General features: G+C 44.8%; 1 protein-coding gene across 6 annotated transcripts in view; it reads left to right on the top strand.

The window, feature by feature from the left end:
* TSPAN4 (tetraspanin 4) overlaps positions 1-22037 on the top strand; it is a 708534-nt gene that overhangs the window by 151209 nt on the left and 535288 nt on the right. For 2 of the 6 annotated variants that reach the window (XM_069740224.1, XM_069740226.1), the window contains exon 3: positions 10702-10779. The exons of the other annotated variants lie outside the window; for them this stretch is intronic. The gene's annotated coding sequence lies outside the window, so the exon portion shown is untranslated. The remainder of the gene's footprint in view (positions 1-10701; positions 10780-22037) is intronic. 6 annotated transcript variants of the gene reach the window in all.

Below are 22037 nucleotides of genomic sequence, written 5' to 3' on the forward strand. Positions count from 1 at the left end.
CTGCACACCGAAGAGACACTTTGATCCCTTCACAAACAAAGAGTTAGCACGCAGGACCTGAAAAACCATTCTGACCTGCTTCACATGAGACTCCCAATCATCTGAGAGAAGATCAAAATGTCATCCAAGTAAACAATCAGGAATTTATCCAGATACTCACGGAAGATGTCATGCATAAAAGACTGAAACACAGATGGAGCATTGGCAAGTCCGAACGGCATCACTAGATACTCAAAGTGACCCTCGGGCGTATTGAATGCAGTTTTCCATTCATCTCCTTGCCTGATTCTCACCAGATTATACGCACCACGAAGATCTATCTTAGTGAACCAACTAGCCCCCTTAATCCGAGCAAACAAGTCAGATAACAATGGCAAGGGATACTGAAATTTAACAGTGATCTTATTAAGAAGGCGGTAATCAATACACGGTCTCAGCGAACCATCCTTCTTGGCTACAAAGAAGAACCCTGCTCCCAGTGGTGAAGACGATGGGCGAATATGTCCCTTCTCCAGGGATTCCTTCACATAACTGCGCATAGCGGCGTGTTCGGGCACGGATAAATTAAATAATCGACCTTTAGGGAATTTACTACCAGGAATCAAATTGATAGCACAATCACAATCCCTATGCGGAGGTAGAGCATCGGACTTGGGCTCTTCAAATACATCCTGATAATCAGACAAGAACTCTGGGACCTCAGAAGGGGTGGATGACGAAATCGACAAAAATGGAACATCACCATGTACCCCCTGAAAACCCCAGCTGGATACCGACATGGAATTCCAATCCAATACTGGATTATGGGTTTGTAGCCATGGCAACCCCAACACGACCACATCATGCAGATTATGCAACACCAGAAAGCGAATAACTTCCTGATGTGCAGGAGCCATGCACATGGTCAGCTGGGCCCAGTATTGAGGTTTATTCTTGGCCAAAGGTGTAGCATCAATTCCTCTCAATGGAATAGGACACCGCAAAGGCTCCAAGAAAAACCCACAACGTTTAGCATAATCCAAATCCATCAGATTCAGGGCAGCGCCCGAATCCACAAACGCCATGACAGAAAACGACGACAAAGAGCATATCAAGGTAATGGACAGAAGGAATTTGGACTGTACAGTACCAATGACGGCAGACCTAGCGGACCGCTTAGTGCGCTTAGGACAATCAGAAATAGCATGAGTGGAATCACCACAGTAGAAACACAGACCATTCAGACGTCTGTATTCCTGCCGTTCAACTCTAGTCATAGTCCTATCGCACTGCATAGGCTCAGGTTTAACCTCAGGCAGTACCGCCAAATGGTGCACAGATTTACGCTTGCGCAAGCGTCGACCGATCTGAATGGCCAAAGACAAAGACTCATTCAAACCAGCAGGCATAGGAAATCCCACCATGACATCCTTAAGAGCCTCAGAGAGACCCTTTCTGAACAAAGCTGCCAGCGCAGATTCATTCCACTGAGTGAGTACTGACCATTTCCTAAATTTCTGACAATATACTTCTATATCATCCTGACCCTGGCACAAAGCCAGCAAATTTTTCTCAGCCTGATCCACTGAATTAGGCTCATCGTACAGCAATCCGAGCGCCAGGAAAAACGCATCGACACTACTCAATGCAGGGTCTCCTGGCGCAAGAGAAAATGCCCAGTCTTGAGGGTCGCCGCGCAAAAAAGAAATAATAATCAAAACCTGTTGAATAGGATTACCAGAAGAATGAGGTTTCAAGGCCAGAAATAGCTTACAATTATTTTTGAAACTTAGAAACTTAGTTCTATCTCCAAAAAACAAATCAGGAATAGGAATTCTTGGTTCTAACATAGATTTCTGATCAATAGTATCTTGAATTTTTTGTACATTTATAACGAGATTATCCATTGAAGAGCACAGACCCTGAATATCCTTGTCCACACCTGTGTCCAGAATCACCCAAATGTCTAGGGGAAAAAAAAAAAAAGTGAACACAGAGCTGAGAAAAAAAAAAAAAAAAAATGATGTCAGAACTTTCTCTTTCCCTCTATTGAGAATCATTAGTTGGCTCCTTGTACTGTTATGTTTGCTAATGACAGGTGTTATGAAGGCAATCCAGAAACACAGTGTGCTTAGCGATCAGAGCGCACACAGTGATCTGACAAATACCCAAAAATACAAGAACGAGCTCTGAGACATGGAAACTCTGTAGACTGCACACCTGATCCTATCCTAAACACAACTAAAAGCGGCTGTGGATTGCGCCTAACAACTACCTAGGCAACTCGGCACAGCCTAAGAAACTAGCTAGCCTGAAGATAGAAAAATAGGCCTGACTTGCCCCAGAGAAATTCCCCAAAGGAAAAGGCAGCCCCCCACATATAATGACTGTGAGTAAGATGAAAAGACAAAACGTAGGGATGAAATAGATTCAGCAAAGTGGGGCCCGATATTCTAGGACAGAGCGAGGACAGTAAAGCGAACTTTGCAGTCTACAAAAAACCCTAAAGCAAAACCACGCAAAGGGGGCAAAAAAAAACCACCGTGCCGAACTAACGGCACGGCGGTACACCCTTTGCGTCTCAGAGCTTCCAGCAAAACAAAAGACAAGCTGGACAGAAAAAAAGCAACAAAAAAGCAAAAAGCACTTAGCTTTACAGAGCAGCAGGTCACAGGAACAATCAGGAGAAGCTCAGATCCAACCCTGAAACATTGACAAGGAGCAAGGATAGCAGCATCAGGCGGAGTTAAGTAATGAAGCAGTTAACGAGCTCACCAGAACACCTGAGGGAGGAAGCTCAGAAGCTGCAGTACCACTTGTGACCACAGGAGTGAATTCAGCCACAGAATTCACAACAGTCCTCCAGCGCTGTGCTCTGCACTCCCCCTGTACTGTCTGTGTGAGCACAGCGGCCGGAAAGCAGAGCGGTGACGTCACCGCTCTGCTTTCCTGCTGCCCGGCGCTCACAGCCAGTACAGGAGGAGTGCAGAGCACAGCGCTGGAGGACAGACGGCTGTAGGTAAGTATGTAGTGTTTGTTTTTTTTACTTTTAGGATGGTAACCAGGGTAAACATCGGGTTACTAAGCGCGGCCCTGCGCTTAGTTACCTGATGTTTACCCTGGTTACCAGTGAAGACATCGCTGAATCGGTGTCACACACGCCGATTCAGCGATGTCTGCGGGGATTCCAGCGACCAAATAAAGTTCTGGACTTTCTTCCCCGACCAGCGACAGCACAGCAGGGGCCTGATCGCTGCTGCCTGTCACACTGGACGATATCGCTAGCAAGGACGCTGCAACGTCACGGATCGCTAGCGATATCGTCTAGTGTGACGGTACCTTAAGAGAGCAGCAGTAGCTGTCACTTAATCCTGGTGTCTTATGTTGTGAATTCTGCTCTTGGGCTCCCTCCGGTGGTTATGAGTGGTAGTGCTGCTGTCTTTGGATCGCAGCATTTATCAGGTGTGTCCACTTAATTGCCATTTGGACTGGGCTATTTAGTCTTGCTTGATCCTTTAGTCAGTGCCAGTTGTCCATTGTTTTTGGAGGATTCACATCCATTCCTGGTCTCTCCTGTTTGCTGTTCATTTCAACAAAGATAAGTTCTGGCTTTGTTTTTGCTGTCCACCTGCTGTGGACCTTATAGTTCTGTGCATTTTCATGTTTTGTCTTGTCCAGCTTTGTCTGTGAAGGATTTTTTTGCAGCCAAGCTGTGTCTCTGGAGATGCAGATATACCCTCCATGTCTTTAGTCAGATGTGGTGATTTGTATTTTCTGTGGTGGATATTTTCTAGTGTTTTAATACTGACCGCATAGTACTCTGTCCTATTCTTTCTTTTTAGCTAGAATGGCCTCCTATGCTAAATCCTGATTTCATGTCTGCGTATGTTATTTCCCTCTCCTCTCACAGTCAATATTTGTGGGGGGCTGTCTATCCTTTGGGGATTTTCTCTGAGGCAAGATAGTTTTCCCGTTTCTGTCTTTAGGGGAAGTTAGTTCTTAGGCTGTGTCGAGGGGTCTAGGGAGTGTTAGGTACCCCCCACGGCTACTTCTAGTTGCGCTGCTAAGTTCAGGGTTTGCGGTCAGTACAGGTACCACCTTCTCCAGAGTACGTCTCATGCTGCTCCTAGGCCACCAGATCATAACAGTCTTAATTTGTCTGAAGGAGAGGAGAGTGAAGCCAGCGAAGATTGAACATAGGAGTTGCGTGACATAAAAATGTCACATGAGCCCTGGGAGATCCAGTACTTACCCCGCTGGAAATCTACACTTAAAACTGAACCTTAAAAGGAAACCTGTCACCCCCAGAATCGAAGGTGAGCTAAGCCCACCAGCATCAGGGGCTTATCTACAGCATTCTGTAATGCTGTAGATAAGCCTCCGATGTATCCTGAAAGATGAGAAAAAGAGGTTAGATTGTACTCACCCAGGGGCGGTCCAATCCGGTTCTGGTCCAATGGCGTCTGGTCCGGGGCCTCCCGGCTTCTTACGATGACGTCCTCTTCTTGTATTCACGCTGCGGCTCCGGTGCAGGCGTACTTTGTCTGACCTGTTGAGGGCAGAGCAAAGTACTGCAGTGCGCAGGTGCCGGGCCTCTCTGACCTTTCCCGGCGCCTGCACACTGCAGTACTTTGCTCTGCCCTCAACAGCAGCGTGAACACAAGATGAGGACGTCATCTTAAGAAGTTGGGAGGCCCTGGAACGGACCGCGACACCCATCGGACCAGAACCGGACTGGGACCGCCCCTGGGTGAGTATAATCTAACCTCTTTTTCTTTACAGCATGCTGCAGATAAGCCCCTGATGCCGGTGGGTTTAGCTCACCTTCGATTTTGGGGGTGACAGGTTCCCTTTAAACAAAATTTGCATAAATCAGTAATACAGCTGACTATAAGAAACTTTGTAATGTATCTTCTCAGAGAAATTAACTTCTTTGCACACTTATCAGACACTTTTCCCCCTTCCTTCTGGACATGGAAAGGAATAGACTGAGGTTGGCAGAAAAGCATCACTCAGAATTCTGTAACAAGTGTTTTACCTCATATCAGAGCTTTATTCAGATCAACACAGCTCAGCTCTGCTCTATAATCTCCTGCATTTTACTGTAGGGTGTCTCTGTGAGCTAAAAAGTGAATGAAGAGCACTTATTCTCCTCTCTGTGCTGTGCTGCCCCTGGGAGAGATCACTCAAGCTCTTCTCCTCTCCCCAGCAATCTGTGGAATATAAATGACAGATCATGGAAAGGAATAACTGGTGAGAATGCAGGCTCTAAGTCACTTAATAGGCAGAAATGGTGTTATTTCTCATGTACACACAGGACACCTTATTCTCAATAGCTACTTGAAAGCACAGATACCCTTTAAGCCCCCCATAACACGCTAGATTAGTGTTGGCCGAATCCACTGATATTAACTGCTTTGGATGACAATCTAAAGTGTATGGGGCCCCTAGACATTTTATTGTAAATCCATTTGTTCTCCCGAAGATAAGCCGTCACCAGACATATCTGACGATGGCCCTGACGTAGAGAACGATGGAGCACCAAACGAGCACTACCGAGAACGGGTGAACTGGCCAAGATGGCTGCCGGACAAATGATCAGAGGAACCATCCTTCAATTGATAGCCATCTAATGTCTTTGGTGGACTTTTTCCCATGTAGATATTTGCACACTACAATACATAGCAAAATACAAATGTTTATGTGGTATTGATTTTGATTGACATTAATTGTGACATAAGTAATAATTTTATTAATCATTTGGCGAAATATACATAATTTTAAAGGGTTTACCTCCGATTTCTTGCATCTGTGCCACCTATTTTACATGTTCCAAGTCTGGTGTTCAGGTTTTTTTTATAAGCATATAGTAACTGAAATGAAAGTTGATCATTAACTGGTATAGGGAACATGTCACCAGGACCTCAAAGTAAAAGCGTCAGTGCAAGAAACATAGCAGCAGGCAACTTACGGTGACTCAATGTCTTCTTGGGGTGCTGTTTTAAAGTCTCTGTTATGTATAAATTAATGTCCTGTTCACAGCACTTTAGTGACCATGGGAGTTGTTATTCTGACTGCAAGGTGCCTGTCATTAAATCAGTCTGAACAGACATAGTGCATGGTAGAAATCAGGACCTGGAATGGCGATTTGGGATATGATTCTTCACTTGCCTTTCCACCAGCTGCTGTATTTCCTATATAGCATCTAACAAATGCTTTTACTTTTAAAGGGCTCTGTCCGGTTAGTCTCATTTTCAATTTACTACTTGCAATCACTGTTTTAAGTTGTGTTTTTAGGATAAAAACAAAGTTATGGAATCTTGTTTTGATGCAAATAACCTTTTCAGATAGGAAGAGGACTTGAACTCTAGTGCAAACTTTCGTATGTAGCGATCCTAAACGTCAGTATTGACCCTTTAAAGAGGTTGTCCAATACTTTTACATTGATGACGTATCTTTAGGATAGGTCAGCAATGTCTGGTTGTCTGGGGTCCAATAACCAACACCACCAGCCGGAAGTACCGTACTTGTCAAGCTGCTCTGTTTTCTGGTAGTGGCTGCTGCAGGGTACTGCACATCCACCTTCTATTGATTTGAATAGGAAGCGGATGTGCAGTATCAAGCCCCGGTCACCATCCTCCAGTTTTGTTTTCCAGGGTAATCAGAATTCCTCTAAGGGTATGTGCACATGTTCAGTAATTGGCAGCTCTTTGGATGCAGCACATGTCTGTGGGAGCTGCTGGAACAACACCAGTATAAAACTTTAATGTGAACCTGTTTCTGGACTTACCCATGTTCATGTCAAACCTGGGATTAACCTGAGGACTTGTTATGGACTTCCCTGTGTTTACTACATACCTGGATTTTACTTTTTCTGCACCGCCAGTGTTTTGATCCGCACCACGTCACCTGTCACACTCACCTTTTGATCACCTTGCCGAGGACACTGTCTTAAGAACTCTGCCGTTTTGGTGTATATGTTTCAAGGACTTGCTTTATTGCAGGTCACTGTGGGTTATCAGTATATTGTTTTGTGTGTTATCTGCTGTTGTACAAATACACTTTTTGCACTAAAGAAACCCGTCTCTGTTCATTGCCCCACGCTACCAGAATCCTCGAGTTCCTACAATATTATTACATGGGCACTGCGGGTTGGATGCTGCGCAAGTACGCAGCGTCTAACCCTCAGCGTTTACTTATTGTGTACACCTCCCCTCAGTCTCTCTGGGGTGCTGGCCCATCAGCATTCCTCAAAGGATCTATTTTACTCATCTCTCTCCTACTCAAGCCCCCTTCTTATATCCAGGGGTAGCCAGACGGGTCAGATGGTTTTCAGACCCCCTAGACCTGGCAACGTAGCCTCAGAGATCCAGGCACTACAGGGAGTGATTTGCGGCATTTGGAGAGCTGAGGGGTCATGAATGGACAGTCAGGAAAAGTCAGCAGGAGTTTTATCAAGAGGCATGAACCCATTCCATAACTGATCTAATTCAGTTATCGGATATTTTGTAAGGTAATTAAGACTCTCAACAAGACGGGGAATACACAGAATGATACAGAGCAACAAGACAACACTCCTAAAATAAGTTAAAGTACGAACATAGACGGAATGATACCCCACACACCATATCACACCATCACAGGGTCTAATGGGAAATGTGTTTCCTTGTGGAGAGTGTCAAGCCAACATAATGAGTCTTATAGGCCAGCGGTTCTCAACCTGGGGGTCGCGACCCCGAGGGGGGTCGAACGACCAAAACACAGGGGTCGCCACCAGTGGCGTAGGAAGGGGGGAGAAGAAGAAAAAAAAAAAAGACGCCCCTTTAAATCTTCGGGCGGCGCCGTCCGCCGCCACGACCAGGGCCAGCTCCCCCCACCCCCGGGCCCCGCCCCCGCTCTAATACTCACCTCTATTGGTTCCTGCGGCGCCGGCAGCTGCAGCGTCCTCTGACTCTGCGACGTCTCAGAGCAGAGGGCGCGATGACGTCACTACTGTGCGCGCCGCTCTGCCTCTCTGTCCTGAGCGTCGCAGAGCCGGAGAGACGCTGACTGGCTGCACCGGACCTGCGCTAGGAACGGGAGAGGTGAGGATTTTACTTTTTTTTTTTCTTTATGTCTGACTGTCTGGGGGCAATGCTGGACACACTGGGGCAATACTGGAGACCATGGGGCAGATTGCTGGACACACTGGGGCAATACAGGAGACCATGTGGCAGAATGCTGGACACACTGGGGCAATACAGGAGACCATGGGGCAGATTGCTGGACACACTGGGGCAATACAGGAGACTACTATGGGGCAGATTGCTGGACACACTGGGGCAATACAGGAGACCATGGGGCAGAATGCTGGACACACTGGGGCAATACAGGAGACCATGGGGCAGATTGCTGGACACACTGGGGCAATACAGGAGACTACTATGGGGCAGATTGCTGGACACACTGGGGCAATACTGGAGACCATGGGGCAGAATGCTGGACACACTGGGGCAATACTGGAGACCATGGGGCAGATTGCTGGACACACTGGGGCAATACAGGAGACCATGTGGCAGAATGCTGGACACACTGGGGCAATACAGGAGACCATGGGGCAGATTGCTGGACACACTGGGGCAATACTGGAGACCATGGGGCAGAATGCTGGACACACTGGGGCAATACTGGAGACCATGGGGCAGATTGCTGGACACACTGGGGCAATACAGGAGACCATGTGGCAGAATGCTGGACACACTGGGGCAATACAGGAAACCATGGGGCAGATTGCTGGACACACTGGGGCAATACAGGAGACTATGGGGCAGATTGCTGGACACACTGGGGCAATACTGGAGACCATGGGGCAGAATGCTGGACACACTGGGGCAATACAGGAGACCATGGGGCAGTTTGCTGGACACACTGGGGCAATACTGGAGACCATGGGGCAGAATGCTGGACACACTGGGGCAATACTGGAGACCATGGGGCAGATTGCTGGACACACTGGGGCAATACAGGAGACCATGTGGCAGAATGCTGGACACACTGGGGCAATACAGGAGACCATGGGGCAGATTGCTGGACACACTGGGGCAATACAGGAGACTATGGGGCAGATTGCTGGACACACTGGGGCAATACTGGAGACCATGGGGCAGAATGCTGGACACACTGGGGCAATACAGGAGACCATGGGGCAGATTGCTGGACACACTGGGGCAATACAGGAGACTACTATGGGGCAGATTGCTGGACACACTGGGGCAATACTGGAGACCATGGGGCAGAATGCTGGACACACTGGGGCAATACTGGAGACCATGGGGCAGATTGCTGGACACACTGGGGCAATACAGGAGACCATGTGGCAGATTGCTGGACACACTGGGGCAATACTGGAGACCATGGGGCAGAATGCTGGACACACTGGGGCAATACTGGAGACCATGGGGCAGATTGCTGGACACACTGGGGCAATACAGGAGACCATGTGGCAGATTGCTGGACACACTGGGGCAATACAGGAGACTATGGGGCAGATTGCTGGACACACTGGGGCAATACTGGAGACCATGGGGCAGAATGCTGGACACACTGGGGCAATACAGGAGACCATGGGGCAGATTGCTGGACACACTGGGGCAATACTGGAGACCATGGGGCAGAATGCTGGACACACTGGGGCAATACAGGAGACCATGGGGCAGATTGCTGGACACACTGGGGCAATACAGGAGACTACTATGGGGCAGATTGCTGGACACACTGGGGCAATACTGGAGACCATGGGGCAGAATGCTGGACACACTGGGGCAATACTGGAGACCATGGGGCAGATTGCTGGACACACTGGGGCAATACTGGAGACCATGGGGCAGAATGCTGGACACACTGGGGCAATACTGGAGACCATGGGGCAGATTGCTGGACACACTGGGGCAATACAGGAGACCATGTGGCAGAATGCTGGACACACTGGGGCAATACAGGAGACCATGGGGCAGATTGCTGGACACACTGGGGCAATACAGGAGACTATGGGGCAGATTGCTGGACACACTGGGGCAATACTGGAGACCCTTTGGCAGATTTCTGGACACATTGAGGCAATGCTGGAGACCCTGGGGCAGACTTCTGGACACACTGGGGCAATGCTGGACACTGGGGCAGATTGCTGGACACACTGGGGGTAATATGCTGGACACACTGGGGCAATGCTGGACACTGGGGGTAATATGCTGGACACACTGGGGCAGATTACTGGACAACATGGGGGTAATATGCTGGACACACTGGGGGCAGGACTTGAGGCATGGGCAGAATGTAGATACGGGGCATGATTGGAGACACGGGGCAGGATTGGATCATGGGGCAGGACGGATACGATGGAGGCTGGTGGGGCAGGATGGGGAGATCATATGGAGTAGAATGGATACTCATGAGGGCAGGATGCGAGAACATATGGCTGGAGCCAGGAATGAGATAAACGGGGCCAGGGTGGGGAATAGTGTTACCATAGGCATAATAGGGGATAATTAAGGGATATTATTACTGCAGTGATGTATTTATTTTATTTTTTGAGTATACTGTTTTAAATGGGGGGGCGGTCCTGTTACTGTGCAGATTGACACTATATCGCCTTTTTATCTTCATGTGGTGTAATGTAGAAGTTGTGAAAAATTAAGTAATGTGTTCTGCAAGCGGAGCTCTAGATAACTGTGTTATTTCCTGCAGAAACGAGTCCTGGCTGGAAGGAATGATGGCGGTCTGTGCTGGATGAAAGATGAAGGACTTCACCTAGAGACGTCACTGGTGAGTCAGTGTTACCTATACACTGACACTATACACTGTATACTATATAGAGCGCCTGTGTATAATGTCACCAGTGATCTCTGTATTACCTCTATACATAATGCATATCAGATATTTACATTCCGAATCATAACTAATAAAATTACAGTTTTAAAGTAGCCACCAAAATTATTTTTTGGGTTGGGGGTCACCGCAACATGAGGAACTGTATTGCAGGGTCACGGCATTAGAAAGGTTGAGAACCACTGTTATAGGCTATGCAGTGCTTCTCTAGGATATTAAATATGCAAATACCTACTTCAGTGAGGTAAATAGCTACTTCAGTGAGGTAGCAATCCTATTGGGGTAGCAATCCCAAGGCTCGCTAAAGGATCGATGTTGACTATTAGGATTGCTACCCCACTAGCGTTGCTACCTCTATGAAGAAGCTATTTGCATATTCAACTTCCCAGAGGAGCATCGTATGGCCTATAAGTCTCCTTGCGCCGGCTTGCCAGTGTCCACAAGGGGAAACGTTCCCCTTTAGTGTCTTTGTTTTTCTAACATCCTTTTCCTGGATAATTAGGCTGCAGTTGTGTTTCTGCCATGCACCAGTGATAGGTTAGATTTGTTGGAAAGTAAAATATCTTCTTATGGGCGGCACGGTGGCACAGTGGATAGCACAGCAGCCTTGCAGCGCTGGAGTCCTGGGTTCAAACCCCACCAAGGACAACATCTGCAAAGAGTTTGTATGTTCTCTCCGTGTTTGCGTGGGTTTCCTCCGGGCACTCCGGTTTCCTCCCACACTCCAAAGACATACTGATAAGGAATTTAGATTGTGAGCCCCATCGGGGACAGTGATGATAATGTGTGCAAAATGTAAAGCGCTGCGGAATATATTAGCGCTATATAAAAATAAAGATTATTATTATTTATTATTATTCTTGAGATGCCAAGGCAACTATGTGACGCAGAACAATTTTTCCTTCTGGTCTTTTTTTTAATAGGACCTGTGCATTATGCTCCTTTGGTGATTTTAATGTTGTTGAAGTCAGTTGTTTTATTGTTTCTTCTCATTACAGAGAGGGAAAGATAACTTCTTGCTCTGTTGTTTCCTGAGCTCCCACAGGACATGCATATGGCCCGGGAGTGCCCATGCCCAACCACCTCCACTCTAAAGAAGTTCCTCTTCACAGCAGTTATTTGCAGATCAGCACAACTGTTTTTACTTGCATTGATTTGGATCTTTGGGGAAATATGTGGGGTTTTAGGCCTTGTTCGGGCATTTATCAAACACAGCCCAAGTACAGATAGCAATATACACATTGGCTGTGGGTCTCCTTACCCAATCTTGACAGCCACATAAGTATATATGAAGCTCTTGCGTTCGGGTCAGGAGACCAGCTGCCAGTTCACGTGGACATCTGAATGAGGCTTTGCTTTTGAAAAATTATGATATACTGTACTTTTTGCCCAATATCTAATTACTTACCAATGTGGTACTATTTGTGGATGTTCACATACCTCTTTTTTGTTCATTTTGGACACAGTGAAAGACTTTTTTTTATCAAAATGAGGAGTTGGTTAGCATCCTTATGGGAAAAAAACCAAATATTTTTTCTGTTTCAGGAACTTTGATGATTTGCTAATTTAAAACTTACTTAGGACCAATCTAAAGATCGGTTGATGAATCAGGCAGTGAGATCTCCTAAAATTTCTGACCACTCAGTATCTATTCAGTAGCCTAGTATTAAAGGGAATCTGTCAGTAAGATCAGCCATCCCAAGCCGTTTATATAGGCATGAAAGTCATATTACGTTGAATAAAATGATACCTTGATATTTGCGATCCATGTTTTTCTTAATGAACTGTTAAGATCTATGGGCCGGACATAGATCTTCCTTAGAATCTGCCTCCAGAGCTATTTTAAATGATAGGGATCATTACCAGTGTGAGACCTGTAGATCAGGAGAGCAGACTGTCAGTCATTACTGGGTTTTTTTTTATGGCCACACTGGAGAGATGCTACTAATCTGTTTCCTGCCCCAGTCTTTTACTTCCCAGCCTCTGCCTTCAGCTCTTCCCAGCACTTCTCCGGTCCTACACAGCCATCTTGTGACTGCAACTTCTGACTGACCGGAAGTCAGAGGTAATGGTCACAAGCTGTCAGTGTAAGTTTATGAGATCCTCGTTCTGCCTTTAGACTTACATTGAGTTGTTACTTCCGGCTCACCCAACAAGCAGCGATCCGGCAGGTCACAGACTGCTTCAGACCGACCGGAGTGACGTCAGGAAGAGCTGAAGATGGCAGCTGGTAAGTATAAGACTATGGACAGGGAACTTGGATAAGTGGCCCCACTCCAGGCTGCAATAAAAAAAAAACACCAGAGTGGTGCGTTAAGGTAGAAAGTGAACATTATCATTTAGCTGTTTGTAAGCTCCCAAGTATAGTATAAACTGTCCTCTGAACTTATGAATTGAGAAGTACTGGTCCATGGGGAGTAAGATAAGCCGTATCGAAAAGACTTAGTACTACTCTATAAAGAGAGGATTCAGATGTTAGATAAGACCTAGCAGTAAGGCTATCATGTATATTTGATGAGAGCTGTTCAGTTTATTCTACAATTACCGGAGGTGAAGGAAACCTATACAGAATATAGTAAAAGTAGCGTATGCCTGGTATACGTTCTGTAACAACACAGTTGTATTATCTACGAGTAATCCCATGCTTTAATTGTTTGGTATTTGATATATTGATATCAGAGGAGTCCAGGGAGGTGAGGCACCATACGTAAAGCATAGAGGTTTTGATGGACTTTTGGAGATTAGCTGCAAAGAAGCTTAAGCAGGTGCTCTGCGCCGGAGGGTTTTCCAACCATCAAGGCAGTACTGCTAGTTCTGCACAGAATAAATGGGTCCCACACTACGGCCAGATCTGTAGTGTCTCTTAGGCTATGTGCACGTTTCCTTTTTTTTTTTTTACGCTTTTGGTGCAGAAAAAAAGCTTTTTAGAATATAAATACGATAAATACGTTTTTCCTGCCAATAGATTAATAAAATTCTGCTGCAAATAGTTAACATGTGCATATAACCTTGAAGTTCCGACTGTTTCCGCAGCTTTTATATATTTATGTACGCTGTTTAATATATTTAGGTGTAAGAATTATTCACTGCTGATATATATTTACATGCACAGTTCACAGCCATAGGAATGTTCAGTATATACAATTTTAGATTTTATTTACTGGATAGTCGTGGAAAGTCCTAGAGGACCCTGGCAATTTTATTCTGTGGGGGGCACACATTTATGATGGCAGATCTATACATCTGATGGAAAGAAAGCTGTGATGTGCCACTGTATGGGCATATAACTCACATTGTATACTATATATAGTACAGCAACGCCACTATTCTTGTGTGATGCCAATGTGTGTGTATATGCCAGATTAATGGGACCCTGTGGATACATTCAGCTTATGGAGATGTGAAGAAGTGTAAACTACAAAATCTTGTAAGTACAGGACTTGCATTAGCAATTGCCTAATACACATACTGGTGTAATAATGATGGTGCCTGTTCTGCTGCTGCACCACATAACCATTCCAAAGAATTGATGAGCCCTCAGTTCTTAGGATGAAACACAAGGACATTAGGAACTCCATTTATAATGGTATTTGCTTTAATTGGCATAGCTTACTGACGAGCTATACTGTTTCAATAGCCCTCTTATCATTCACATGTAATGGTTACCAGTAGGATAGTCCACAATAATATTGTGATACCATAAAATATAGTGATATAACCCTGATCTAGGCAGATTTTTAGGAAACATTCAGTTATCTCAATTAATACTGCCTTAAAGGGTTTGTTCAGAGTTATAAAAGCATATTTTCGTTCTTCTAAAAATGGTCACATCTGTCGTATTGCAGTTACACTCTTTTTACTACAATCAGTTCCATGGGCATAAATGGTGGCTCAGTGGTTAGCACTGCAGCTTTCCAGCTCTGTTGTCCTGGGTTCCAATCCCACCAAGGACAACATCTGCAAGGAGCTTTAACCGGCTGTGAACGTCAATACAGTTATAAGTGATGTTAATTTGCTAATTAGGGTACTTGATGCACCCTTGGCTTGGCCATGAAGCTCCGTGCACCAGTTTATCCAATTGTTTTGCATGCACCAATCTCCCTCACTGGTGACTGACAGCACAGCTTTCCACCAGATGGTGCTCACTGCAGTCAGTTCTGTCAGTCACCAGTGATGTAGACAATCCCTACATGTGTTGCCGCCGTCTAATAGCGGCAAATCATGCAGCAGCAGGGACTCAAACATATTATCCGAGCACGCCCAAGATACTCGGATACCACCCGAGCATGCTCAGATAACGCACTCATCACTAAATATGATCCTTTTTCAAACTGAATATATTGCCTGCTCGGTTTTTTTTTGTAAGGAGTCACAAATTGCAACATTTTACAGATTAGAAGATATACAGTTTGTACAAGCAAAATCAGACATTATAGAGTAACAAGCTAATAAATACCTCATACAAGAGAACTGAGGACCCTGCTCACCGGAGTCTCAAATCTATGAGGAAATGGACATAGTTTGTTTCAATCATTTTCTAGCAGGAAAGATGGTAATATATTTAATAATTTCCATAAATGGAGCCTATATTAACTGCAAAAGCACCAAGTAGAAATTGCCACATATGTTAGTGAGGAGCTGAAAGCACATCTAACACACGTCACATCAGATAAAAGTCTTATTAGTGGAACTTCAGACTCCTGGTTGTTTTACTGTTTGCTCATAAATATTGAATCTATAAAAGTTAAAGGATGTGAATGCACGGAGTGCGTGACATTTGCAGAGATTTAGAAACTTTAAACAAGGATCTAACTCACTTAAAACTATTTACACAATGGACGTCATCTATAAAGAATATTTTTAAAGGGTATTTGTCACCAGGTTTTCCCAATATAAAGTACGGTCACCATCTTCAAGGCTTCTTTTGCAGCATTCTAGTAAGCTGCAAGTCCCCAATCCCATCTGCATAGAACAAAAAATAACTTTTATTATACCCCCATACATTGCGGTCTGGTCTGATGTGCATCGCTGGTCTTGCTTTGGCGCCTCCTCTCGTCGCTTGTGCCGTCCTCCTTGTGCTGTCCTCCTTCCTTGCTTCATGTGGATGACGTGTCCTATGTCTTCCACACGGTGTCCCCAGCTGCGTTCCTGAACAGGCATAATTTTCTCTGCTGACAAGTTCCCTTTAAGATCGGGACGTGAAGACGTAGTTATCAAATTTTTATTCCTACTGGTAAACGGTAGGACATGTGGAATAATGGAAATTCAACATGTTATTAAGGAAAAGTGGCTTTTTCCACAGGGCTCAAGCCCTGATGTCTCCTTGTTATTACTTAAAGTTAATCTGTCACCAGGTTTTTGACACCTAATATGAATAATAGCATAATGTAGATGCAGAGACCCTGATTCCAGCGATGTATCACTTATTGGGCTATTTGCTGCAGTTTTTATAAAATCACTTTTATCAGCAGTATATTATCACTAGAGAACTAGTAAACCTGTTGCCAGGAAGTCCTCCATATTCATTAGCTGTGTATAACCCCGCTCCCACCATTGATTGTCAGCTTTCTGTGTACACTGTGCATAGGCAGAAAGCAGCCGAACAGTGATGTGGGTGTGGTTATACAGAGTACGGCACTAGAGAACCGCAGGGCGGTACATGACACATAACTGGATTCAGCATCTCTGTCTCTACATGATGCTGCTCTCAGAGAGGGCAGCAAACACATATTCTCTTTAAAGGATTATTTCCAACACTTAACACCTATCCTTTTCACATGTAACACGTTATCTTGCTGATAGGTGAAAAGTCTGACTGCTGAGATGTGCGGACCACCCATCCACTGGGACTGAAAGTTATTACCTTTCCTCTGGATGCATTTAAGCATTTAAATATTGTAAATAGTGATCAGCGAATATACTCGTTGCTTGGGTGGTCTCTGAGTATTTGTTACTGCTCGGAGATTTAGTTTTCCTTGCCGAAGCTGCATGATTTGCGGCTACTAGCAACCAGGCAACCCTCACATGTACTCAGGATGGCTAGCAGCCATAAATCATGCAGTCACAAATACTCGTAGCCCACCCAAGTGTGCTCTGGAAAACCCGAGCAACAAGTACACTCACTCATCACTAGTTGTAAATAAATAACCCAGTTAATGTCCACTATTTTTATATGGGATATGATTAGGATGGTATACAGTTATATGAAAAAGTTTGGGCACCCCTATTAATCTTAAGCTTAAAGTTTTATAAAAATTGTTTTTTTTTTTGCAACAGCTATTTCAGTTTCATATATCTAATAACTGTTGGACGCAGTAATGTTTCTGCCTTGAAATGAGGTTTATTGTACTAACCGGAAATATGCAATCTGCATTCAAACAAAATTTGACAGGTGCATAAGTATGGGCACCCCACCAGAAAAGTGACATTAATATTTAGTAGATCCTCCTTTTGCAAAAATAACAGCCTCTAGTCGCTTTCTGTAGCTTTCAATGAGTTCTGTGATCCTGGATGAAGGTGTTTTTGACCATTCCTCTTTACAAAACAATTCCAGTTCTGTTAAGTTTGATGGTCGCCGAGCATGGACAGCCCTCTTCAAATGATCCCACAGATGTTCAATGATATTCAGGTCTGGGGACTGGGATGGCCATTCCAGAACAGTGTAATTGTTCCTCTGCATGAATGCCTGAGTAGATTTGGAGCGGTGTTTTGGATCATTGTCTTGCTGAAAGATCCATCCCCCGCATAACTTCATCTTTGTCACTGATTCATGAACACTATTGTCAAGAATCTGCTGATACTGAGAGGAATCCATGCGTCCCTCAACTTTAACAAAATTCCCGGTGCCGGCATTGGCCACACAGCCCCAAAGCATTATGGAACCTCCACCAAATTTTACTGTGAGTAGCAAGTGTTTTTCTTGGAATGCTGTGTTTTTTGGCCGCCATGCATAACGCCTTTTTGTATGACCAAACAACTCAATCTTGGTTTCATCAGTCCACAGGACCTTCTTCCAAAAAGAAATTGGCTTCTCCAAATGTGCTTTTGCTTACCTCGGCCGACTCTGTTTGTGGCGTGCTTGCAGAAATGGCTTCTTTCGCATCACTCTCCCATACAGCTTCTCCTTGTGCAAAGTGCGTTGTATAGTTGACCGATGCACAGTGACACCATCTGCAGCAAGTTTATGCTGCAGCTCTCTGGAGGTGGTCTGAAGATTGTCCTTGACTGATCTCACCATTCTTCTTCTCTGCCTTTCTGTTTTTCTTGGCCTGCCACTTCTGGCCTTAACAAGAACTGTACCTGTGTTCTTCCATTTCCTTACTATGTTCCTCACAGTGGAAATTGACAGGTTAAATCTCTGAAATCTCTAAATCTCCTGAACAACTATGTTGAATAATCTTTGTTTTCAGATCATTAGACGGTTGTTTTGAGGAGCCCATGATGCCACTCTTCAGAGGAGATTCAAACAGGAGAACAACTTGCAAGTGGCCACTTTAAGTAGCTTTTCTCATGATTGCATACACCTGGCTATGAAGTTCAAAGCTCAATGAGGTTAGAAAACCAAAAAAAGTGCTTTAGTAAGTCAGTAAAAAGTAGGTAGGAGTATTTCAAACAAGAAAATAAGGGTGCCCATACTTATGCACCTGTCAAATTTTGTTTGAATGCAGATTGCACATTTTCTGTTAGTACAATAAACCTAATTTCAAGGCAGAAACATTACTGTGTCCAACAGTTATTAGATATATGAAACTGAAATAGCTGTTGCAAAAAAAAACAATTTTTATAAAACATTAAGCTTAAGATTAATTGGGGTGCCCAAACTTTTTCATATAACTGTAGATGGGAGTTTCTCAGGGTTGTTTTCCCATTTTTTTATTTCTGTATTTTTTAAGGCAAGACAAGTCATTTGCAGTTTAACTTGAAATGAAATATTACATAGAGACCACTTATTCCAAATTAGGTTACTTCTGTTATCTAGTACATCTGAGGATTAAATTGTGCCCATATACTGTATATACTCGAGTATACGCCGGCCCGAGTATAAGCCGAGACCCCTAATTTTTCCACATAAAACTAGGAAAACTTAGTGACTCGAGTATAAGCCTAGGGTGGGAAATGCAGCAGTTACTGTTAAATTTAAAAAATAAAAATAGATACCAATAAAAGTAAATTAATTGAGACATCAGTAGGTTAAGTGTTTTTGAATATCCGTATTGAATCAGGAGCCCCATATAATGCTCCATACAATTCATGATGGGCCCCATAAGATGCCCCATAATAAAATATGCTTCATATCATTCTCCATGAAGTTTATGATGGGCCCCATAAGATGCTTCATACAAAAATATGCCCCATATAATGCTGCGTAAAGGTTGATTATGGCCCCATAAGATGCTCCATACAAAATGTGCCCCCATATAATCCTGCATAAAGGTTGATTATGGCCCCATAAGATGCTCTATAGAACCTTTTGCCCCATATAATGCTGCACAAAAGGTTGATTATGACCCCATAAGATGTGCCATAGAATATTATGCCCCATATGCTGCTGCGATTTAAAAAAAGACATACTCACCTCTTGTCGTGAGCAGGCGGGGACACCGGCACTTGCGATATTCACCTGTCCCCGTTCCACCAACACGCGCCGCTCTGTCTTCTGTCTCTCTGCAGTGACTGTTCAGGCAGAGGGCGGTGCGCACACTAAACACGTCATCGCGCTCTCTGACCTGAACGTCAAAGGCAGAGGACGCAGAAGACGAAGCGGCGCGGCAGTGGAGCGGTGACATGTGAATACCGCATGGCTCACCCTCCCGACGCGGTCCCTGCTTCTCTGATGTGATGGTCTCTGACGCTGGCAGCTTGTTCCTGTGTTCAGCGGTCATTGGTGCCGCTCATTAAAGTAGTGAATATGCGCTCCACCCCTATGGGAATGGAGTCGCGTCCATATTCATTACTTTAATGAGCGGTACCACGTGACCGCTGAACACAGGAAGAGCTGCGGGCGCTCGAGAAGCAGGGACATGCAGAGATGTGCCGGGAGCAAGTAAGTATGATGTGACAGCTGCCGCTCCCCTTCCCCCGCCGACCCCCTGGGACAATAACTCAAGTATAAGCCGAGAGGGGCACTTTCAGCCTAAAGAAATGGGCTGAAAATCTCTGCTTATACTTGAGTATATACTGTACCTTGATCTAGTAATTATGATCAAACATGGTAAACAATTATTAGAACTTCAGTCAATGACTTTATTCAGGTTCCAATTATGATTTTAGCTTTATATAGTAAATTAGATGTATCCGTCACTATTGATGTCCATCTCCGAGACTCCATTCATGTTTGTGAATTAATTGGGCACATTATTATAATTTGCTAATGCATCTGTTAAGTAACAAATCTCTCACCAAGTCATTTGGTAATTTTTTAAGGTCAAAACTGATGGTTCTGAACAAAAGAAAAAGAATTTTGTAAAAAAATTATTTTCACATGACGTTGCAATATTAAGGAAGCACTCCCTCAAAACTTTTCATTGCCTGAAACTGTGTTAATATAAGTGCGATAATATACTAAAAGATCAACGTCTTTTCAGGTTTTCATAGCCTCTTCTCACCTATATGACTTCTATTCCAAGTGGCCGGATCTCGCTGCGCTCTAGATGTGAGCCGGAAGTGGCTTTTACAATATACCGTAAGTCTATGGAGTATCAGAACGAGGTTCCATAAGCCTACATTATCAAAGTGACTTCCAGATTACATGGAAAGTTTTACAAATGAGGTACATAGGAAAAAAATATCAAATCCGGCAACCATAGAAATCTCCTAAAAAATTTTTTTTTAATCAATAAGATAAAAGAAACCTAAAAAAAAACAAAAACAAAAAAAATGTTTAACGATCCTGTCTATCAGCCATATCCTCCTTCTACTCTCGCTTCCTCAAGCTCAATGTGGACAAATCTTTCCTCTATCTCGCACGCCTTCCCTACCTGATCTGTCTATCACAATAAATGAATTCACACTTTCCCCTGTCCCGGAAATCCGCTGTCTCGGAGTAACCCTTGACTCTGCCCTGTCTTTCAAACCGCACATCCAAGTTCTCACCACCTCCTGTTGCCTGCAACTCAAAAATATTTCCAGAGTCCGTCCTTTCCTCAACCCACACTCTACCAAAATGCTTGTGCATGCCCTAATCATCTCCCACCTCGACTACTGCAACATCCTCCTCTGTGGCCTACCTTCTAACACTCTCGCACCGCTCCAGTCAATCCTTAACTCTGCTGCCCGTCTAATTACCGTATTTTTAGTTTTGTAAGATGCACTTTATTTCCCCCAAATTTGGGGGGAAAATGGGGGTGCATCTTACAAAGCGGATATACCGCTTACCGTTGCAGGCTGGGATGAGGGGGTGGCCGCTGCCCAAGGCGTCCGCTGCTGCCCAGGGTGATGCTGGCGTCTCTGGTGCTGCAGGGGCTCTGCCGACATTTTGTGAAAGGCCAGAGCCCCCCGGCAGTTCGTCCATGCTTTCCTGTGCGATGGATTTCAGTGCTGAGATTTCATCTCCCGAGATCTTAGTCCCAAGATCTCCATCTGCGCATGCACCGCCTCCCAGCTGCCATTTTCCTGAAGTCCACCGCACAGGAATGCATGGATGAACTGTCGGGGGCTCCAGCCTTTCACAAAATGTCGGCGGAGCCCCCTGCAGCACAGGAGTCCCCCGCAGCACAGGACACCTGCACACCCCCTCATCCCAGCCTGCAGCAACGCTCCACTCTTGCCTCCTCCAGCAACGACCCTGGGACCCTGCTTCACCGCAGCCACCACCCCCAGTAAGCGATAAGAAGCATGGATTATAAGAAACACCACCAATTTATTAAAAAAAAGTTGTTTTCCTATTTTTCTTCTCAAAATTTGAAGTGTGTCTTATAATCCGGAGTGTCTTATAAAGCGAAAAATACGGTAATCTCTCTCCTCACTACACTCCTGCTTCCTCTCTTTGCAAATCCCTTCACTGGCTCCCAATTTCCCAGCGTATTCAGTCTAAACTACTGACACCGACCTACAAAGCCATCCATAACCTTTCTCCTCCCTACAATTCCGAACTAATCTCCCGCTATCTTCTGTCACGTAATCTCCGATCCTCCCAAGACCTCCTCCTCTCCTCCACACTTATTCGCTCCTTACCCAATCGCCTCCAAGACTTCTCC

The sequence above is a fragment of the Ranitomeya imitator genome, chromosome 9 (assembly GCF_032444005.1).
Source record: "Ranitomeya imitator isolate aRanImi1 chromosome 9, aRanImi1.pri, whole genome shotgun sequence".
In the NCBI taxonomy this organism is placed as follows: domain Eukaryota; kingdom Metazoa; phylum Chordata; class Amphibia; order Anura; family Dendrobatidae; genus Ranitomeya; species Ranitomeya imitator.